Source organism: Malus sylvestris, chromosome 17 (assembly GCF_916048215.2).
Source record: "Malus sylvestris chromosome 17, drMalSylv7.2, whole genome shotgun sequence".
Classification (NCBI taxonomy): Eukaryota; Viridiplantae; Streptophyta; class Magnoliopsida; order Rosales; family Rosaceae; genus Malus; species Malus sylvestris.
The window spans coordinates 6,744,926-6,769,759 of NC_062276.1; the positions used below are offsets into that span (position 1 = coordinate 6,744,926).

Consider the following 24,834-nt stretch of genomic DNA (forward strand, 5'->3'; position numbering starts at 1 on the left):
AAGGGCGGCCTTCATAGGTGGACTATTTTGAGCCGCGGTGGTTATTCAACACTTTGGCTTCTGATGTAAATGTTTCCATTTGTATTTAATCCAATTTTCTACCGTTTGACAAAAAAAAACCCTAAATTGCCTATTAATAAAACATTATTTGTGAATCAAAAGAAAGTGAAAAGACTATTTAATCTTCTGTCACACAAAAAAATAATAGGTAATAATGTAATTTTACATATCTAAATTTTACTGTTTTTATTGAAACGTCAATTACAGGTGATATTGAAACGTCAATTATAGGTAATAATGTAATTTTACATATCTAAATTTTATTGTTTTTATTGAAACGTCAATTACAGGTGATATTGAGATATATCTAATATTAAAAAAACAAAAAACAAAAACCTTACACTCCCACTCTCACCCACGTTTTCTCTCTCCCTCTCTCCTTCAAATTTTAAAAACAAAAACAAAAAATGTTCGATACACACAAAGTGTGTAGGCATATGCTAATATTTTATTAAGATAACATTTTTGCTCACTAACATAACTATGGTGTATGCTAGTTAATTTTCACATTAAACGGTACTTTTTCAATTTTGAAAAAACTAACAAGGTTAATTGAAATGACACATAGTTGATGATTAAGTGTATTGTGAGTATACACTAACTTTAGGATAGTGAGCAAAAATGCTCCTATTTTATTACTTTTTCAATCTCAAATCGTCTGGCTAATTCATTTTATGGAGTGGAGATGCACTTGATCAATTATTGTCGAAGGAGTGAAACTGCTCTTATACTAAAGAAATGAGATAGAGTCTGAACACGAAATGCAATAGTTTGGTTGATTACCTATCCTAGAGGTTAAGGCTTTTCCTGTCCATGGACCAACGGTTTCTTTCCGCTTGGTAAATCTCCTGTGCTCCAGTCTCCAGATAAAACTAATTTCATGCTTCAGTCTCCAGATAATACTAATTTCATGCTTAATCTACTCAAGGGAGATATGCAACAAATCAAGGAGCTGATCAAAATAACTGAGCATACATTCTTATTTACACAAGCGTTTTTTTTTTCCTTTGATTTTTGTCTCAAGATTTGTAAAATACCTGGTCTGGCAAAGCTAGTCATACCAGTATAGGTCCAACCAAAATCTTAGAATCTTTTGCTGTTTCCTTTTGGCAATGTTTTTTGTTTTGTTTTTGTTTACCTCATCTGGTTTGGTTCATGGTGGATATGTCTTTTTTGTTTGATTGCCTTGTATGACTAAACTTATCAAAAATATAAATTAACAAACTAATCTCATAAACCACAAATCATACAAGTATTAAAACTACAATTCGATAAACACAAGAACCAAACTGACTTGTAGAAGCAATCAAGAAGAAGTTATAGAAGACATCAAAATAGTTTATTTTTCCTTGCAGAGACTGAAGATGATGAGGCCACTAACGTTCTATAGCAAACTTTCTCCTCTCTTACAAAATCATAATGCTTGCACTAATAATAGGTCTTAGTCCAAAATCAAGCATGCAATTTGTGAGAGCAGAGACCTACTATATAAACATGTTCAATCCACCTACCTCTTCTATTAGAGCAACTTCACTGTGGGTTGCTACTCGGGGGACAGTGGACGAAACAGGGCATGATAGCTCGGCTGAAGCCCTCTAGCGTGGGGAGCCTGAGGGATTGGGCAGGCCCGAGCAACAGGCCTATGAGGAATCGCCAGCCCTCGAGCCCGAGGTGGACCTGACGTAGGGCTAACGTCAGCCTGGCGTCAGTCCCATTTTAAAAAAAATTTCTGTCAAGCACGTGGGGGCGCAGCAGCCGACAGATTTCAGACCCCAGGGACCCGCGATGCAGTCTGCCTCAGTTACCATTGGGAAGCCAGGTGGCTTCCCACGGTCCGTTCGATCTCAACGGCTCTTTAAAATGGGTCGTCCGATTTGCAACAGTAATAAAAATAAAAAAACTTATTTAATATCAACCGTTGGATCTGAGATCGACTGTTGATATTATTTTGCTTTATAAATAAATAAAGAAAAAATAGTTTTAAAATTAGAAAAAGTTACCATTGTGACACGTGGCACAATCTGAAGTGTTGGAATTCATTTTTTTTTAAATCCAACGGTAGAGATTAATTAGTTCAATAAAAAATTTAAAATTTTTTTAAAAAATCTGAAAAAAAATCTGAATTTTTTTTTAAAAAATTGTTTTTACTTTTCTATAAATACCTTCTCATTATCATCTACCTTACACCACAATTTCATATTTTCTCAACTACTTTCAATCAAATTCCTATCTTTCTCTCAAAGTTTCAATCCAATTTTTTTCAACAAAATGACTACTGATGCAGGTACGAATTGGTCGTTTCTTGAAGATGTTGCGTTGTGTACTAGCTGGATTGAAGTTACTCATAGTTCACTTACGGGTAATGAGATGCAGTTGCGAGAAATGTGGAGTTTTATTCATACCAATTATCTTGAGAAAATGGGTGGGAAAAGAACCAAAGAATCGATGTCCAATCATTGGAAATTACCTAGCCAATCATTTAGTACGTGGAGAGACGCCTTGGCACAAGCTAGTGCTAATCTTCGAAGTGGGGAAAATTACACGGATCAGGTAACAATATATTATTTATTTGTTTGTACTATACCCAAATTTACATTATAATTAGTTGTTTGTATTATTTATTTGTTACATACTTTCATTATAATTATTTGTTTGTATTATTATTTGTTTATTTGTTACCTACTTTCATTATAATTATTTATTTATTTGTTACCTATTTATTTGTAGCAACTTCAAGCACAAGCTTGGTATGGTGCCAAAACCAAAAGTAAAAATAAATCATTCAACTGGTGGGAATGTTGGAATATTGTCAAAGATTGTCCTAAATTCAGAGTTGTGCCTATCGGTCCAGAAGTTTTCATGAACAGCACCCCTCTACACTCTACACCCGATCATGGCTTGCAAGTTCATGAAGATGATGCAGAAGAAGTGCCCGAAACACCCCTCCCTGAACAAGCGTCGGGTTCGACCCGTTATCCAATTAGGCCTGAAGGTAAGAAGGCTTCAAAGAGAAAAGGGAGTGCTTCCAAGAATGATTATGCAAAATACATGGAAGAACTTGCTCGCCAAGGTGAATTGACTTTGGCGCAGGAAATGGCGAAATTTGAGGCTAATAAGGCTAGAGAGGAGGCAAAAGTTGCAGCTATTGAGAGAGAATTTCAAGCTAATTAAAGAGAAAGAGAGCTACTTAGGCAAGAAAGGGAACATGTTAGAGAAGAACGAATGGCTTAACGAGATCGTGAAATTATGAACACGCCTTTAGAAGGGAAGTCTCCAAATTCTCAATATTTTCGGAGAAAGCGGACGTGGTACGAAAGAGGTGTGCAAGAGAAACGAGCGCAAGAGAAGATGGTCCTAGAACGACAAGAAAAGATCATCCTAGCACCAAAAATTGGTTAAGTGATGATGAATAGAGTAACTTTTGTAATCGGAGCCCATAATTTTCCAATCATTTTGGGTTGTAATTTATTATTTATTGAATAGAGTACTTTATGTTGTTTCCAATTTATTGAATTTAGTACTTTATTTAAAGTGAGAGTAAATTTATTTAATTTGGTAAGTTATTTATACTAAGAGAATATTTATTCAAGTGACAAAAACACACCAAATAAAATTACATAAACATACCAAATAATAAAAAACTCATTAAAAATCTTATCCGAAATTACAAATAAAATTATTTTGTATTATTTTATAAATAAAAAAATATTAATATTTTATTGCCTATTGCCAAGGGGGAGGGCTCCCACACTGGAGATGCAAAAGGCAGTTACTGTTCACTGGGTGGATTGAATAGTGAATTGCCTGGGATGAGGGCTCCCACGCTGGAACTGCTCTTAGAATCCAAGTGGAACATTGATGGTATGATCATACTCTCTTCATTACAAGCTTCACATACATAGGTAGAACACTAAAAATTGTTAGGTTTTGAGCTAGAAATTGGCTCTGAAAATCGGGGGAAAAACCTGCAAAACTGCAGGAACTTGCGAGGAAGGTTAGTACTGTTGTACTGGCGGCGCGTGAAGCGTGTGTGGTGCTGGTGCGTGCAACGCGTGCGACAGCATGTGGAGGAACTCGAGGTCCCTCATTAGGTTTCTCGACATGCCGAATTCAAATCTGTTGTCCGTTTTTCGAAATTCGACAATTTTAAAATAGTTCTTTTATTAACCATACTTTGTACGAAAACGCATAATTACATTAGTACGTTATATTTACATACATGGTTTCGTATCTAGGTGAAATGTATCGCAAGGATCTTCGATGCTTGCGAGGTGGGTTCGACCCAACGACATGATTTGTGAGTGGGTCTTTTCTTTCATATAGTGTGTGTGTGTGTGTGTGTGTGTGTGTGTGTGTGTGTATTGGTTAGTTTCCACATATATATTTATTAATGAATTTTCTACATGATTGCCATAATTAAATTAACGTTGCCATAATTAAATTAACGTTTATAAGAAATGTCTTATTATTGGAAAATTATGAAACAATCTTACGGGAGCACATGTAAGCTTATTATAAGGGGATGCCTTAATTATATTTATGGTGAAGAATAATATTATATTGACTAGAATTGTTGAATTACTGTTGCATGATCATATTTACATTATCTACTCATCATTGCTGCATTGGTGTTAGTACTCGCCCGGGGCCATGGCCAGTCTTTCACGTGTATGTTCACATCACATCGTACACTCACTTTAGATCCATTGTAGATGCCAGTCTTGTCCTAGATTGCTATAGGCAATTAGAACTCGTATATGATGCGCATAGCACCAGTCTTCACGTGATTGTAGTACTAGAGCATAAATCATTATTACACCCAATCATGTTCATGTCAGAATACCTCTGCATGAACTCATGTGTTAGCATATGTCGATGAGCACTCGATATAATATGTTTGTTTATGTGAGAATATGTGATTACATATGTCATGTGTTTATTTACAAAAGTTTGTGACGTATTGCATTCTTGAGATACTTCTGGCTATGGTAAGTATTTTCATACTATACGTAGTATATCTATTTTGGAAACTATACTTGTTTTACGGTGAGGGATTATTATGTTTCAAAAAGGTTTTTACAAAGCTTTATTTTTAGGCCCACTCACCCTTGTTTTTTGCTCCTCCAGGTATTAGTGGCAGAGCTTTCATGTCGACGAGGATTTATGGCAAAATGTTGTTGTGGGTATACTATCGACGGTATAATTCCTCTTTTACCTTTACTGTACTTTACTTATACTCTGATATCACGTGTGAAATGAGTTCATTCCTGCTCACATGCGCACTCTTACATTTAGGCACTTTAGGTTTAAATCTACTCACATTTTCCACATCACTACACTTTATGGCTTCGTTACATTCTTGGTGCCGGTCAGTACAATTCGATTCGGAGTCCAGGTGGCCACTCCGGGTCGGGATGTGTCACTTTTCTACACAATTTTGAATCCAAATAATCGACTACATACATTTTCTCATGCTCATATTCTAACATGCCTTGCTTTGATTAACTCGAGGTTGTTGTGGATTTCTTTAGGGAGTGGTGAAGTTGTCAGGGGCGTTGGCTAGTCCGGCATTGTAGAGGTGGAGTAGACTGGTGGATATTTTCAATAAGTATGTGTTTGTAACCATTACGAAAACCCAATACGAGTTGTATGTGTTTTGCAGTCTCGCTTCAGTTGAGTTTTTGTCATCTTGGAAAATTATGCTATATGTGAGTTTGGTGGTCTCACTATATGTTAGTTTGATTGTTATGAGGTCGATATAGTAGGTTAATCATAACGAAACCTCAATATGAGTTGTATGTGTTTTGCAGTCTCGCTTAGTTGAGTTTTTTTGCTATATGTGAGTTCGGTGGTCTCACTATATTTTAGTTTGATCGTTGTGAGGTTGATATAGTGGGTTCTTCATCAGAGTATTGAACATGAGTTGTTTTGAGTCTGTTGCATATCCACTCTTAAATGGTGCTTTGGAATCATGAAGGAATTAGAGCCACGGTCATTACTAGAAAAACTACTTATGAAGACTGTTCACTGGATACAAATATAAAAATGTCATATTATATTGTTAAATAGAATCACATTTTTTTCTTCAATATCTTTTGTAAATGTAAGAGACACAAGTGTGGTGTCATAGATATTTAACCCAATATGTGAGAAAATTTTCAACATATGTGGATTGTCATTTGTCTAAAAACTAGTTTTTCGTTTATACCATTTTCATCTTCATTTTTGTGGGAGTTTTTAATCGTTACTACTATTTGGAAAGCACACAATAAGTTTAGTTTCAAGGATTGAACAGTTCCTCTACATTGCCTTTGAATGTCAATTAAATGTTTTGTCAAAAAAAATTTGGGATTACTCATCTTGGTAAGTTTATTCTTAGATACTCTTAAGGTTCGGATATTTGTATCATTTTTTCTTTAGGTATCCAACTCATCCCTCGTAAGGTTCACATTATTCGTCATGTGCATTGGTCTCCACCCTGGTATCCTTAATTGACTTGAGCTTGATATTAAGGGCTTGGCTAAAAGGAATCTTGGTCATTTTGAGCTTGCAAAGCATCATACTCCTTTTGCATGGTTTGTTGCCAATAAGGAATTTGAGAAGCAACCCTGAAGTTAGAGGGTTTAGAAGAATCTGTAATATCAGCAACAAAGGTAAATCCTCCAAAAAAATGAGTATAATCATGTAATTTCAAAGTTTGAACTTGAGGAAAAACTGTTGCAAGTGCAGTGTAATCCTTTCTAGTGATGGTTCCAATTTTAAGCCCTGTTTGAATACCCTGAAGAACATCTGCTTGTACTGAAGCAGTGGATACTGAAGATGTAGTAAATGGCAAAACAGCTTCCAATTGTCTTAAAGAAAGGACAGGCAACACATAGGGATTGGAAAGAGTACCTTTAGAACTGGAAGCAACATCATCTAGATTAGGATCGTGTGCATGATTTGGCACATTAGAGTCTCGGGAATAAATGCTAGTAGGTGATGCAGATGAAACTAAATTCCTAGACAAGGATGCATCTTGATTTGTAGGTGAAACCATCAGATTAACCACAACAGGTCTCGTAGATACATTGGAAGTTTGAACTGAATCTGACCGTGGACATGTTGAAGATGAATGACCAATGTCAAAAGGGAAACAACTTTCATCATGTATGACATGCCTTGATATCACTATTTTATTTGTAATGGGATTATAACAAACTGCCCCTTTGTAACCAAAGCAATAACCCAAGAAAACCATTGACTTGATCTAGGTTGAAGCTTGTGTCCCAGTATAAGGCTTGAGATAAGGGTAAATAGTAGAACCAAATACTTTCATGGAAGTCAAATCAGGTTTCTTATCAAACAGTTTTCCAAACTCTGATTGCATTTTCAAAATTTTAGTTTTCCAAACTGCATGGTAGCAACATTTAAGAGGAAGCTTTGCAACATTCAACATAGTGATAGCATTTTCAACAATATGCCTGTGTTTCCTTTCCACCAAGCCATTTTGTTGAGGTGTATAAGAACCAGGTATAAAATGCAATATCCCATAAGTAGCAAGATAATCCTTGAAAGTATTACTTAAGAATTCACCATCACCATCAGATTGTAATACCTTTATCTTTGTATTAAACTGATTGTCCACATAAGCACAGAATCTTACAAAAGTACCAAAAACTTCAGAGTTATTCATTAAAGGAAATACCTCTACAAATCTTGTTGCTTCATCAACAAAAGACACATAACATCTGAATCCCTCAACTGATACAACTGGTGAAGGACCCCACACATCAGTATGGATTTTATGAAAATGAATATCAACCCTATCTAACTTCCCTGAAAAGGGCAATTTACTCATTTTGCCACTAAGACAGTGTGAACAGACATGAACATTTACATCACTAGAGACGGACACATTAGAATCCCCGAGCATAGCTTCCAAAATCTCATTTGAAGGATGGCCAAACCTGTGACGCCATAAAGAAGTCTTGACAGCTTTTCCCAAGAATGCAGCAGCAGTAGAATCACCTTGAGGAAGTAAAGTTGGAAACACATGTACAGGAATCCTCAACAACTCATTTTGGCTACTCTTTCCTTTGTAAAGTATCACCCATGTTTCCTTGTCCTGCACAAAGAATAGGAAATCATCACAGATAAACCAACTATTGTTATCTTTGCACAGTTATTTCACTGAAAGAAGATTCATAGTTAACATTGGAACATGCAAAATATTTCGAAGATAAGGAGTGAGAGTGAGATTGTAATGTGCCATGACCATTCTGAACAGTCAGGCCTTCACCACTTCCAACAATGATCTTATCACCATTATAAAGAACATTAGAATTTAAGAGTGTGATATCAGGGCTCATATGATGAGAAGCACATGTATCCACTATCCAAGACTCACCCTTAGGAGAAGGTTGTGCAGTTAAAGCTGTCATAGAGGAAGAAACAGGAGACCCTTGAACTCCAGAAAAATCTGGAACACTTGTAAAGGACTGACCCTGATGTAGAAATGAAGAAGCAATGCTACTAAAATACTCTTGAGAAGGAGAAAAGCCTTGAAATCCACCATTACGAGGAAAGAAAGCATGAGACATAGAGTTAGGATGCACGAACTGAGAAGAAACATCTTGAGAGGCATAATTGGCACTAAGTGAATCAGGAGGTGGAGCTCCTTAATAGGCATAATTGCCTTGATGCCTGCAATCAATAGCAATATGTCCATTTTTACCACAAATTTGACATTTTTGAACCACTTGAGTGTTATCAGATCTATATATTTAAGTGACTACAGTATGGCCTTTCCTCATGCAAATTTGACATTCAGGAACAATCTTTTTCTATTAGATGTGTTGCCAGACCAAAAGTTAGCATTTTTAGGACCATTAAACTTGGATTTATAACCACTAGAACTCTTGCCTCTATATCCATTATTATTACCAAAACATCAATTCCCTTGCCCATTGTAGTTATTTTGTCCTTGACCACCAAAACTGTTATGCCCTTGTCCATTAAACTGATTTCCAGGAGATGTAAAACCAAAAAAAGAAGAATTATTCTGTGAAAAGACTGGAGCTTGAGAAAACCCCATATTAGATGGTCTAGGAGCAACAAACCCAAAATCAAAATTCTGGAGAAATGAAGCATAATTAAGCAACCCTTGAGCTTGGAAAAGATGCAAAAGCAGTTGACACAACACTAGATGCAGATAAACCAGCATTAGTATACATAGTAGCCATACTATGAACAAGAGATTGCATCATAGTTTCAAGATTCTTCTCTACCCCTAACAATTGAGTTCGGAATTCTTTCAAAGTAATAGGTGTGTCTCTGGCAAGAATAAAAGTTCAAATCATATCAAAATCGGCAGGTAATCCTGTCAAAACTGCTATAACAACATCATTATCTATGATCTTTTCACCAGGTGCAGTAAGTTTGTCTTTAATAACCTTCATCCTTAACAAGTATTTATCCACATTATCACCACCTTTCTGAATGATATGTAACTCTGCCTTTAAGTGATTAGCACTAGCACTAGAAATAGACATATATCTATTTTGCAAAGCAGTCCAAACTTCATGAGAAGTCTTACACCCAACCACATGCTCAATAGCATCATCACTAAGTGTAGCAATAAGAAGACTAAGCAATGGCATATCTGTCTTAACCCAAAAGGCCTACTACTTTAATTCCTGTTTCAAAAATAGATAATTTTGTATCTAACTGTATAAAGGCAAGCGCAGATGTATGAATAGGAGATGTTATGCGAGTATCTACAGGACCTAAATTATCAACCGGCTCTCCAAGAACGTTGAAAATTCGTCCTAGAGTCGCTCCACCGACTGGAACACTTAAAGGAGCTCCAGTGTCAATCATTTCCATTCCTCTCTTTAGACCATCTGTAGCACTCATAGCGTTTTATAAGTAGTGCTAATTTCTTTAGTAACCCCCATCTCAAAATTAAGCACATATTTAGGAGGGCACACAAGTTCACCAGTGAAATGATCAAAGAGATCATATCCACGAAGCACTGAGCAAAACTGAAAATTCCACTTAATGAAATTATCATCATTCAACTTGATTGTTAACATCCCTAAAAGATTCTCAAGCTTCACTGACTCAGACATGATTACGTAGCAACAATATCAATCAAGAATCACAACCACAAACCAAGAAGATGAAATCGGAAAAAATCACCGACTTAGGAGAAAAACCCAGATGTAAAACTCAAATTTCGCGTCCAAAATTTCACAAAGAAGAACAATCAACTAACAATACTGGATGAACAACTGGTTATCGACCTTAATTCATCACAGAAATCATGTGAATTGGCATCAGCCTTCAAGAACGCTTCAATAGCATACAATCTGAAATGATCTAATCAATCAAGCTGTCTGGGCATCGGCCTTGAATTCAGACAAGCTACTACTATAATCTTGAACAAAGAAACAAGATCCGAAACAAAATTTACAATTTACCAGATGACTGAAGACGAGGAGAGAGACCACCAAACCTCGAAGAACACCATAGCGGGAAAAAAAAATCACCAAGAACCCATCACGCAAGCAAAGTGGCTCTGAGATACCATATTAACAGTAAGAAGAAATGCAGACGATCAAAAAGAAGAAACTTCAAATAGAAGACAACTTGTATTTCTCAGAAAATCCCTTTTATACATTCTGTTTACAACCGCTTAGCATATGGAAATTCGAAGAAATTATATGTTGAGCAATCTTTTGCTTGTGAAACTTAAACCCTGATTAGATTACTCGTTAAATATATTGAGTGGGCAAAGGTGCTTTAAGGTGCTTTATTAATAACAAAATCAGGCTTTAAGGTGCTTTATTATATAGGAAAACTAATGAAAAAAATTTGAAAACTTTGAGTTTTAACTATAAGGACAAAATAAAGGGTAAAGTGAATAGTATCAGGATTGACTTTTTAATGTAAAAATGTGGTTTTTCGTTAAAGTGAACAATACCGAGAGCTTTTCGTTAAAGTTCCCTTATTATATATCTACCTAGACAGCCTTCGTTTAAGATGAAATCTGGTTGGTATGTAAAACAAGATTTAAAAATATGTTACAAGTTATCTTCCTAATTGATTTACTTTTAGGGAATTGTTATAGGTATTCCAATAATCTAATTGTGCACTCTAAATTAACTTTCTACACTTAAAATGAAAGATAATCTTAAGAAGAGTGCACCATTGAATTTTTAGAATACCAATAATAGTTTGCTAGCAAAAAGGGGAAGCAAGCAAAATAATATGTACAATACTCTTTGGAACTCCACTCTAAAGAATTTTTTTTTTTTAATTTTTTTTTTTTTTATATAAGAGGTACAATTCCACTCATAAACATTATTATACATCAACAAAACCATGTTTGCCAGATATAATAAGCTTCACCATAAAACTAATTGGCAACATGGAAACTGAGAGTTATCTAACTTATTTATAAGCTCATTCAAAGTCTATCCCCTCTTATCAACGTGAAATTCACTCTAAGGTGACTAACTAGCCTTTTTCACTCTCATCTTTTTATTCATCTGCTTTACAAAGTAAATAATTTATAATTTATTTCTGCACTAACATGACGAGTGCACGAAGCTAAAGGAAGACTGTTAACCCCAGTAGCCGGAATAGATGCAAACCTTGAAATTCCGAAATCTCGTAAAATAGTTGGTTTTCTCAGCTTAAGTGACAAGACCTCATATCCAAAGTAAGGTTTGGCCACAAATTCTTTCCTTAAGTTCCCTTGGACTTTCACAACACAAGTAGTCTGGGATTTTCCATAGCTAGCCAAGCTTTTAGGTTTATCCTTCTTTAATATTCCTTGTGCATCCATCCTCAAAGGATCATAAATCGCTTTGTTGATGTCCGCAAGCAAATCTGTTGGGGAGTCATATGCATTTGTAGAATTGAAAAACATATGAAAGGCTTTGAGGCAGGAGAGATGGAGTTTTTTGCATGCCTTTGGCATATCATCCCCATTGATGCCATTATTCACCAGAGCCTGTTCTAGAAACTCTTTCTTCTTTTCATCCAATACCTTCTGTATAATCCCAATTGATTCTTCAGCCCCCAAATTGGGATTTCCCTTCATGTGTAGCAGAACAAGGTTTGGCTTCCCCTCCTCTTGCTCCCTCTGCAATGAAATCATTAAATTCAGTTTTCTCCATTAGTTAAGATTATACTAATTAACATGGTGACAACTAATCAAGAACGTGGTCATTATGAATTTCTCGTCCGAGAGATATTTCAGTCTGATTATCCCACCACTACGTGAAGTTATCATTAATCTATTTACGCGAATTTTTTTTTTCAAAGCATGTTTTATTAAAGATATACTCTGGCTCCCTAATATAACAATATAGTTGTTTACTACTAATATAATAGGTACATTAATAATATTATATGGCAGTGTGACGGTCACAATAAAAAATATCTCTTCCTATACCTGATAGCTTTGAATGTCGTTCAAAAGCCGTGTCAAAAGCATAAGTGAATTTGTAAGTGGATGACTTTGAGGGGACTTTAGGATCTCTAATCCTGGAGGTGTATCAAGTAGAAGAGCAGCTGTAAGAATAATAGTCTGTGAAGCAATGGAGCTTGTGGCTACTTGGAGGTACTCAACAATTGACAAGGGATGCCCATTTTTGCTCCATTCTGCTTCCTTTAACCAGCTTACAAATGCTTGATGCCACTAAATTCATTCGGCAAAGAGTAAAAAGAAGAATAAGTAACACTTTTTTTTTTTTTTTTTTACAATTATTTCAACTAAATTATTTTACCAAAAATCTTACTAGATCCTGAAGATAACTCTTTATGTCATATCCATTTTGTTTGAAGAATTGCCAAGAAATGTCATCAACAAAATCTTTTAGAGACTTGAATATAGCTTTTCCATGTCCTTCTAGTCCTTTTTCCTGCCATCTGTACGATGTACAGATTTAATTAGTTAAAATAATAACAAGAGTTACTTTAAATTTCTATACGTGGATTATATATTTCCGTCTTAGAACATGCATGTGAAATTCAACACATAACCCATGCACACACTAATCATACATTAATATATTGTACCTCTCGACGGCATTGGCAAGAGCTTCCAATTCATTCATCAAACCTTCCTTGTCAAAAAAATCATCAGCAACTGTAACAAGGACTGCGGCTTTCACAAGTGCGGACCGTACATATGACAGGGAAGAATGTGATGCTGTTGAAGCAACTGCAAAATAACAGTACGCGGTTTTCTGTCTAGCAAACCCCATGTCAACAAGACCAATGTCCTTTGACCACCTGCATGATTAATTTTTCACCCACAACGGAAAAAGAAAAAGGTTTTCATGGTTAACTAATTCCAGTATTAAAATTTAAAAAAAATGGAAATTCTTTAGTGAAAGTGTAGACAGTGAGTACGAACCTTTCTAACTCCTTTAATTCATTTCTGAATATGGACTGCCGTAGTGTATAGTTCTCTATAGCAAGTTGTAGCAGCATGGCATTGCTTTGACATAATCTGCAAGGTATTAATGAATTAAACTGCTTAATCCGAGATTTGACTGCCTTAATCTATTCAATTGATTAGTATTAATTTAATTACCTGCAGGATAAGCCCTTTCCTATCCATGGACCAACAGGCTCTAATTTCGTCTCAATGAACTTCCTGTGCTCCAGATGATCCAACCGAGCAAGCCATGGAATACTAATTTCATGCGTAATCTACTCAAGGGAGATATGCAACAAAATTAATCAGGAGATGATCATTATCATTAAATAACTAATTATAATGATTGAATATATTTTCTTATTGCAATTTTTATTATATTTATTCTGAATATGTATACCTGGTCTTGCAAGCCATTCATACTAGAAGGCCCGACCAGATTCTTAGAATCTTTTATTGTTTCCTTTTCTAGTATTCTTTTAGAGAATTCCTTAACATCCTCAAGCTCACTTTCTCCTGTAAAGGTCACATCAGTCGCCCTGTATACATTATACATGGCACTCAGAAAAGTTTCATGGTGCTCTTCTATGTACACCATCATATCTTCGTCATGAAGGAACCAGCAGAACTTCCCTGCAAATATTAACAAATTTTGGTATGTAAATTAATAAATAAACTGATTTTTTTTATTGATAAATGATATGATATATACAAAATTATACAACGTATGCCTAGAATGTCACAACAGAGTTACAACATCATAACGAGACTAGAAAAAACCAAGTTTCAAGTCATCACAAATATTATAATCTGAAAGCATGTACATAACAGCAATTAAGCATTAATTGATCCTTACGAGGAGATACTGTATAACCGTGAAGTCTGAGAAGTCGAAACGCAAGTGAATCTTTATATAGTTGAAGTGGCATGGCATGCTTTTCCTTGCTCTTTGGCTCTTCGCAACTGATGTAACTTCTGTTTTTTTTTTTTATAAAAAAAATTGATTAATTAACCAGTTAATCGTGTGCGTATATTGCTTAATGATGAATATTAGGTCGTCACCTGTAAACTTGTCCCAGCATAGTTGTTATCTCTGCCATGAAATGCTCTGCCAGTCCCAGCCTCTCAGTACGATTAACAAGACAAACCCTTAGAAGGTTTTCATCCATGGGGTAGATCGCAGGAACTGTACATGTATAACAGAGTTGTCTTACTCTTTGATTTCATGTGGTTAATTAGTCATTTTTTCATAGATGCTAAAATAATCTACTTTATTTGTAAATATGGGGAGGGGTATTCAAACACGAGACTTTGGGTGCAAGGACAAACGTCTCTTAACCAACTAAGTTACAATCCACTTGCTTGGTTATTTTATGATTTAATGATTTTTTTTTGGTACAGTGTATATGAAAAATTCGACAATGCTACCAAGTGTACGATAACTTCAATTTTTAAACGTTAGATCTTTATTTTTATATTTTCAGTAACAGTTTAACAGTTGAAAGAATAATATAGCATACTCAGACATATCTCGTATGTGTGTATATATAGGGCTGGTTTGGTATTGTTGTGCTTTGAAAAAAAACTGCTTCTGCTGTACTGTGAGAATAAGCAGCTGTGAAATGAAGCATCAGAGTGTTTGGTAAACTTTTTTGTAAAAGTACTTTTGAAAAAAAAAGCAGTATTATAGTGTTTGATAAACTTTTATGTAAAAAAGATGTGAAAAAAACTGGTTTTTCAAAGCTGGGTTTTGCAGCTTTGTGTTTTTGGCTTTTTTTCACCCAAAACTGTGAAAAAAAACTGAAGCTGAATGTTTACCAAATATAAAAAAACTCTCAGCTTTTTTTAATAACCACTTTTTTCAGAATCACCTCAGTACCAAACCAGGGTTAAATCTGATGACATTTGTACAGGTGACAGCAGACTACGCATCGTAGACCAGCAATCACATCATAGGAAGAAAAAAACAAAACATAAACATTATTTGGAAATTTTGGCCAATAGATGGAGTTGAAATGCATGCATGTCCTACGTACCTGAGAACCCGCATTTTTGGACAATAGAATTCAATTTGGACAAAAACCCTTGCGTCCTGTCTTCATAAAAGCATATGCAATAACTGATGGGGATTGGATTAACAGCCCATCTTCCTCACTTTGGCATAATAGTAGAGTCTCATTGAGGTTAATATCATATGCTTCAGCAGGCAAAGCTTCCAGGTATTGCATGAGTTCTGGTGAATAGTACTGTTGCTGATCACCACTATGCACCAACCTGCTCCAACAAAATCTAGATTAAATACTTAACTACGGTCGATTTGATAAATATTTCGACAAAAACTAGATTCAATAAGCTTGAGTAGTGTGGGAGGAGGGAGAAATGCACATGTAATGCGATAGAAAATGAAAACAAAAATTAAAAAGAAAATCTACGATAAAATTGTTTTCAGTTTTTAGTTTTTATGTTGTGTATCATTTAATGTGTTTTTCTTCCATGTTCTACCGGCCACCAATCCTCTATCCTTATTCATCCCTAATTTCTTTCTTGTATTTTCTCATTATTTCTAAATAAATTATAAAAACTAAAAATTATATATACCTATGCATTTGGAATATTTGTTGTCTCTTTTGGAAGACTTGTTCTACCAACGCTGTTGAACCATGAGAAAAATGAACATGCAGTCCTTTGCTCTCTGCAAGTTCCACCATTGCTGGGAAAACAATCACAAACCACTCAAGAAAAGAATTATTTTGCTCTTCCAGTAGCTTCTCTGTGGTTGCATGGATGAATGCTAGCCCTAAACAATAAACATAAGAAAAAATTGCAACAACCAATTATTCCAAATGCATAAACGGGTATTTCCGACAGTAAATTTTTTCGGGGTTTGCGAAATTTGATCATTTACGTTTTTTTTACGTACCTTTCTGAATGGCATCATGGCCAACATCCCATGTGGCAAGTGCAACAATGCAAACAAGAGTTGAAGTGAGGGACTCTATGGTTGGAACATGGTCATCATCTCCCCAAAAGCCTCGTGTGGTTTGGTGTTGGAGCACCCAGTCCAAGCATCCTTTGAACAAGGGTTCATCTGATCCTCGGTGAGGATTCGAAATCATCGACAGCCACGCAATGTCGTAAGGAGAAGGAAGAACAAGAGAAACAAGATCAACATCCGGTGAAAACAATTCTTGTTTAACTTTCATTACCAGATTCTTAACCAAAATTTCTTGAGAATCCATGCGATATTGTGTTTTTAGATACTCACACACTAACAGTACTTAGGTACACACACTTGTTTTTAGGGCTGGGTTCGGTTCTTAACGGTTCGGTTTTTTGTCAAAACCGAAACCGAACCGAAATTTCGGTTCGGTTCAATTTTTTTTCGGTTCGGTTTTTTTTTCGGTTCGGTTTTTTCCGGTTCGGTTTCGGTTTTGGCCCGGTTCGGGTTTTTTATTTTTTTTTATTTTTTTTTATCCTCCTGTTCTTCGTCTTCTTCAATAGCAAAAAGAATTCTGAATTGCCGAAAAAATTGAATACATTCTTCAATCAGTCCTCAAATGCACTTAATGAGATACCTTAAAACAAACATATACAACTGGTTATTGGCAAATTACATCTAAACTAATCAAGAAATTTAAGTGCACCATCGGGAAACGTATGAGATTTAAGCTGCTCATCAGCAATTAAACAACAATCTTTGCATTTCTTAATTTCCAAGTGAATCAAATTACATTCAAGAAATTTGAATTATGCATTACAGCTGACATCTACCATTTCACCCTTCTACTACCATGCACAATCAAGAAAAGCAAAACAGGTGCAGCATAAAAACCTATAAATCGACAAATAAATAAGAGAGATTGGGGATCTTTGGTGAAGGGAGGGCTGTTGCGGGTTATGGAGAAAAACCCAACAGTAGAAAAACTATTTCATAAACCACAAACAGAAAACTCCTAATTTACCAAATTAAAATTAACCAACAACACAACACAAAAACAAAACCAAATTAAAATCAACCAAACGAAAAAAATAAACACAACCAAACGAAAAAAATAAAACACAACCAAATTTAAATCAACCAAATTAAACACAACCAAACCAAAAAAATAAATCTTTTTTAAATTAATAGTTAAAATAAGGAAGAGATTGAACCGATTCGAACTCCCTCTGCCATCCTCCTCTGCTTCCGATTCGAAAGGGGGCGAGGGAAAATTATGATTTGGAAGAAGGAATCCGTGAGGAGAACAGGAGAAGACTGGAGAGAGATTGATTTGGAGGGAGAGAGAGAGAGAGAGAGAGAGAGAGAGAGAGAGAGAGAGAGAGAGAGACTGAGGAAGCAGAGAGATAGGAAGAAAGTAGCGGAGGGGAGAGAGAGAGTGTATGAGAAAAGGCAAAAACTGAAATGGAAGACAGAGTGACGGCTAGGTTTGTAAACTTAAGAAATTTTATAAAAGCATTACATATTAGAAACCTATAAATATAGTTCGGGTACAATTCTGACAAAACAATCTCACAGTCAAGTTGTCTTGAAACAGCCATCCCCAACCTCTAGGTCAGGGGTTCAAACCCTGGCGCCAACACGTTTTTTAGTATTTATATTTTATATATAAATTATTTTTTTTTCGGTTCGGTTCGGTCCGGTTCGGTTTCCGAACCTCAAAAACCTAAACCGAACTGGCCAAATTCGGTTCGGTATTTTTTCGGTTCGATTTTTTTCGGCTTCGGTTTGGTTTGGTTTTCGTTTTTTTTCGATTTTCGGTTTTTTGAACCCACCCCTAATATAATTTGTATGGTATTTATAGAGAGCTACAAGCATACGGAAACTAATTTCCCCTCCACCTGTTCTCGGACGATGGTTCGATACAATTGCCGCAATCATTAGAGTCAAAGTCAACCCATTTGGAACATAGTTCACGAATCACAATTGGCATTCCAATAATAGCACCACTCAATTAAAGCAAGTTCAGTTCTAAATTCTGGTTCTCCCTTTTTTTTTTTTTTCCTTTCTAGTTCTTAAATTCATGACTGTTACATGTAGAAATGGTATCATTTTTTTTTTGGAATTATAACGAAAAGCTCCTGGCACTGTTCACTTTAACGAAAAATAACATTTTTTACACTAAAAAGTAAATCCTGATACTATTCACTTTACCCTTTATTTTGTCCTTATCGTTAAAAATCAAAATTTTCAAACTATTTTCATTAGTTTTTTTTTTTTTTTTTTGAACAAATGATATTATCTACACTAAGGAAAAATGAAGGTCCAGCCTCACAATGGACTAACAATAATGTAGTTCAAATTCGTCTTTCGCGATAATCGAACTTAAAACCTCGTATTTACAAGTGAAGAGAAATACTACTAGATCGTAATACTAAGTGACGAAAGGATATCAATTTGTTCCACATTAGATTTAGAGATTCGACCAATCATGTCATTATCTTCTCTCGCTGGCATATGTCAATTTGTGCGTGTGTGTGGTTATTTATTCAGCTGACAATAATTTAGTCAGGTTACATATACAATATCCATACAGTATTAGTACCCGAGGGAGGGCCTGATAGACATGTATCATGATTATTAATAAAAAGAGGTTTTATCACAAATAGTTGAGGACGAGTTGAACTGATTCTGGAAAAATGATTGAGGACAGATTAAATTGATTATAGTAATAAAGGATACAAACTGATTTTGCATATAATTTCAAAACTGATTCTGTAGAAATAATCGATGATGAGTTGAGATTAGGGCACATATTGATTTTGTTGGAACTGTGAGGGTTGAGTTGTATTAACAACCCTAAAATCTTAGGGGTATGACTGATATTTTAAAACATTGTTTCCATGTTATTGCGTTGTGCTTTAGTTGTTTTTGTGTTTTTGTCTCTCCTTGGCATGTTTAAAAACTAGTGGAGTTCCTTGAAATATAATAAAAGTTTTTTTCTCTAGATATAAAGCTCTTTTTTTTAAATAGGATATGTTACTTTTATCCAGCTGTGAGGTTCATGTAAAAAACTAAAAATTTCAGTGATATGTAATTACTAAATTGCCATGTCTTTTTATTTTGTTAAGTTTGGATGAGAGGGTTAGAATAATAATTTCATGGAGTTTTGATTGATAAACATAATTTTATTAGTAGGTTGTTTAGATTTACGTTAGAAAATTAATAAAGGTTAAAGAACCCGGACCCATCCACAAATTTTTTGGCGTTATCTTTTTTCTCGGTCCATCTTGCGAAACCTCTTCCTCTCCTCCCTCATTTTATCCGTCCTTGCTCTTTACCAGTCCAACCTTCATCACAGAGATCACCTGTGATCTGGAAACTGATCGAAGAAAATGTTCGATTTGGTTGCAGGGTTTTTAAAGTTGGTTGTTTTTCTTATTCTGGGAGCCGATAGAAGAAGCAATGTTCAAGCTGGTTTTGGGAATGCTACGCAGGAGGCCAATCCCCTGCCCACGATTCTCACGATGTATGATAATTCCGTTGTTTTATTTTTTAGCAGAAATTATGAAAATGAATTGGGTTTTGTGATTGTAATTATTTGGGTTTTTTTTTTATTTTTTATTTTTTTTTTTGTAAGTATTGGGTTTTTGGGATTTTGCAAAAAGGGGAAAGTGGTTGTGAAGACGACATCTTCCGTGACTAACGTCATGCTGAAGTCACCTTTACGCGTAGCCTGACGTCATATCGCTTTAAGTGTACAGGCGGGCGAGAATGGTCCGATTACTTGATTTAGGGGGGTTGGACCCACCGAATGGCCCTGCTGATTTGGATGGGCTGGAATTGTTTTGTTGGACTTCCTCCTTCAATTAGCCCACATGGAATCATGGGTCACGACACACGCCGAAAAATAAATGGGAGACTTTGGAAGCAAGCAAAAGCCGAAATGAATAGCTGATCACATTTTGTGACTTTTCCTTCAACATGATTAAGACTCTCCTTTGCACTACTCATAATCCTTGCATTTGCCGGCCTCCTCCAAATATCAGATTCACACGCACTTAATTTACATCTAATAACATTTTTCTTCACTTGTAAGTAAAATTTTTTTAGGTTTATTCTCGCTATTGATACCTTATTATGAGACTTAGACTATCTCCCTCCTTTTTAGTCTAGATAACATCGTTTGTTAAAAAAAAAATCTAGTGATATATATAACTACCGCAGGATGGTCCAGTAGTTGGTGATGAGTCTTAGTGCTGGTGAATTGCATGATGGTGGTTAAGGAATGCTTAAATGCTTATGTGAGTTGAAAATCGATTGAAATTGAAAATCGAGATGATCATTGAAACTGAAAATCAATCAATAGTCCCTGAAAATGGGTATCGTAAATCAATATGGGTCATTCTGTCATAATTCTATGAAAATTTTTGTTATGTGCTCATATGGCACATAACTGGGTCCCACAAATCTAATTTTATCACAAATCGTCATTGAAATTGACCCACCTTATCAAGATGGTCGCTAAAATTGAAAATCGATCAATGTAGTTTTTGAAAATATGTGTCAGAAATCAATATAGTCATTCCGTCACAATTTTGTAAAAAATTATGTTATGTGATGTGACAAATTATTTGGGTCGCACAAGTTTAATAAAATATCGCCATGTCGATAGTTGATTCAAAATAAAGAAATAATTTGAAACAATTAAAACTTAAAATAAAGGGTAATAAACAAAAACATCAGATTTTCAATCCACATGACAATATTTAATTAGATTTGTGGGACTCGGTTATGTAACACATTAGCACATAACAAAGTTTTTGACAAATTGTGACAGAATGACCATATTGATTTGCAACATCCATTGTTGGAGACTACATTGATCAATTTTCAATTTCAGGGACAACCTTAATGCAGTGGGTCAATTTCAAGGACTATTTGTGACAAAAACATGACAATAGTTTATTAAACTCGTGGGACCCAAATATGTGCCACATCAGTACATAACAAAATTGTGATAGAAGGACCTTATTGATTTGTGACATCCATTTTCAGATATTACATTGATGAATTTATAATTTCAAAGATCATCTTGATATAATGGATCAATTTCAAGAACTATTTGTAATGCAATATTGTTTGTAATGAAAATCCTAATAAAAATCTACGCTGGTTTTTCGTGCTTGTTGGTCAAGCATACTGCTACAGTTGTAAGTACCTCCTGATTAATTAACCTAACGTGGTATGGTAGCTGGCTAGTATAGTGACTCCATAATCACAACATACGATTTTGCATGAAGGCAAACATTTGATATTATTCTTTTATCACATTTTTCATATCAAATTTGTACTATCTTTTTAATAAAAATAAGATCCACGTGTATCTACTTTTGTTATAAAGGTAATACAAATGTAGTATGAAAAATGTACCCTCTTATTTGATAACTATTTCGCTTGTAATTTTTATTATCCCAGGCTCGTCTCCCTATATTTAAACTTTATTTGATAACTATTTCATTTTTAATTTTTATTATCCTTTTATGTCCTATAGATATGATAGCTAATTACTTATAGGATAGCCAATTAAAATATACGTAAATATGTAGGGACCTACTTGGTGGCCATAATAGTCGAAATCGACCCAATGCACAGAAGTTTCCTCAAAACAAACACAGCTAATCTTATTAATACTTATCTGTATGGAAATGGTGCATTATCTATGACCACAGTTTTTAAAAATATATATTGAACTAGACTGTGTGTGTGAATCTGAGTAATTGGAGGCGGCCTGCAAATGCGAGGATTGAGAAAGTAACATGACTCTGTCTAATCTTGATGTCATGCATGTCATTTGGTTAATTGTAAACTTACTGATGGTACGTACGAACCGACCAAATAAGCAAGTCCTCATAGTCTTAATCATGTTGAACCGACCAAATAAGCAAGTCCTCATAGTCTTAATCATGTTGAACGAAAAGCCCCAATTATTGCCTACAAGTCTGATTCAATTTGTCTTTTGTTTGCTTCCAAAGTCTCCCAATATGTTTTTCGGTGTGTCGTGAGCATGATATCATGTGGACTAATTGAAGGAGAATTCCCAACATATACTTTTCTGCGTTTACAATATACGCACTATTTTACACGTCATTAGAACCCCCCATTTCCCTATAATTGTCATTTATTTTCATTGCAAATTATATTTTGTGCTACTTTATACTAAGAAAATGAGATAGAGTGAATGTGAAATGCAATAGTTTGGCTGATTACCTATCCTATAGGATAAGGGTTTTGCTGTCCATGAACCAACAGTCTATTTCCTCTCAGAAAACCTCCTGTGCTCCAGCCTACAGATGATCCCACCAAGCAAGCTCATGTAATACTAATTTCATGCTTAATCTACCCAAGGGAGATATGCAACAAATTTAGGAGCTGATTAAGTAACCAATAAAAATAACTGATCATATATTCTTATTTACACAAAGGGTTTTTTTTTTTTTTTTTTTCTTTGGCTTTTGTCTCAAGATTTGTAAAATATCTGGTCTGGCGGTCATACTAGTAGATCCAACCAAAATCTTAGACTCTTTTTTTGTTTCCTTTTGGCAATGTTTTTTCTACCTCATCTGGTTTGGGTTAATGGTGGATATGTCTTTTATTGCTTGGTTTCTTGTATGACTAAACTTATCAAGAATATAAGTCAAATAGATTAAGCTTATGAACCACAAATCATACAAGTATCAAAACTACAATTCGATAAACACAAGAATCAAACTGAACTGTAGAAGCACTCTAGAAGAAGTTATAGAAGACGTCAAAATAGTGCATTTTACCTTGCAGGGACTGAAGATGATGAACCACCAATCATCTATAGCAAACTTTCTCCTCTCTTACAAAATTTAATGCTTGCACTAATAATAGGTCTTAATCCAAAATCAAGCGTGCATTTCAATCCTATAAGGTCTTGAACAATTCAAAGCCTTTTTCTATTAGACTTCTATGCACCAATTTTAATCCAAATAATCGACTATAACATACATTCTCATACTCATATTCTAACATGCCTTTGATTAATGCGAGGTGGTTGTGGATTTCTTTAGGGATTGGTGAAGTTGTCAGAGGTGTTGGCTAGTCGGCATTGTAGAGGTGGGGTAGACTGGTGGACGTTCTCAGTAAGTTTGTGTTTGTAGCAATTAGAAAACTCAATATGAGTTGTCTGTATTTTGCAGTCTCGCTTTGGTACAGTTTTTATCATCTCGCAATATGCTATATGTGAGTTGGTGGTCCTAGAGTCTCACTATATGTGGTAAGTTCAACATCAGAGTATTGAATATGAGTTTGTTGCGTTTGTTGCGTTTGTTGCAGTCATTGTTAATGGTGCTTTGGAATCATGAAGGAATACACTACTACAGAAAAAGTATTTTCCCAAGGAATATCAATTTGTCGCACAAATTTTTGGGTAAAGGTCGAGAAGCAAACAATTATGCGGCGAAGACAACAGATGTCTTGAGGCAAAGGCATTCGTCGCGTCAAACTTTAAAGGACTAATGTCCATTGTCGCGTCAATTTTAAGGTTACGACACAACAAAATTGCACTAAGTTGAGGCAAAGAAAAGGCTTTGTTACGAAATACTTTGTGCAACAGATGGTGTCCTTGGGTAAACCAGTACGCAATGAAATTTGTCCTTTTATATTTTGTTTTCGAGAAAACTACTTATAAAGATTGTTCATAGGTTACAAATATAAATATGTCCTATTATATTGGTAAATAGAATCACATTTTTTCTTCAGTCTCTTTGTATATATAAGAGACACAACTGTGTTGTCATAGAAGTTTAACCCAATATTTAAGAAAATATTCGACATGTGGACTATTATTTGTCTCAAAACTAGTTTTTATTTACATTTTCATCTTCATTTTTGTGGGATTTTTATCATTAATACTATTTAGAAAGCACGCAATAAATTTAATTTTAAAGATCGACCAGTTTCTTTATATCGCCTTTGAATGTCAATTAAATCTTTTGACAAAAAAATTGAGATCACTCGTGTTGATAAGTTTATTCTTAGATACTTTTAAGGTTTGGATATTTGTATCAGTTTTTCAACTCATCCCTTGTAAGGCTCACATTATTCGTCATGTGCTTTGGCCTCCACCCTAGTATCCTTGGCTTAAGCTTAGCAGTAATGACTTGGCTAAAAGGAATCTTGGTCTTATTGCTTGATAGGGAGTTTCTAGGGATAGACATGGTCGTTTTTGCGTTTCCTCCTCTCCTTCCCTTCTAACCCTAACAGCTAAAAAGTCTTATTTATACTACTACAAAATAAAACCCTAAAAAGTCTTAGAATAAAACTAGAAAACATAATAAAATAATAAAACAGAAAATAAAGGGTTTCTCATTTA

The 24,834-nt window shown here is 35.0% G+C and overlaps 2 pseudogenes; both read right to left on the minus strand.

Annotated features, from left to right (window-relative positions):
• LOC126610089 (S-linalool synthase-like) overlaps window positions 1-17,908 on the minus strand; it is a 58,276-nt pseudogene extending 40,368 nt beyond the window's left edge.
• Window positions 11,392-16,726, minus strand: LOC126610090 (S-linalool synthase-like; annotated as a pseudogene).
• Window positions 17,909-24,834: the final 6,926 nt, after the last annotated feature.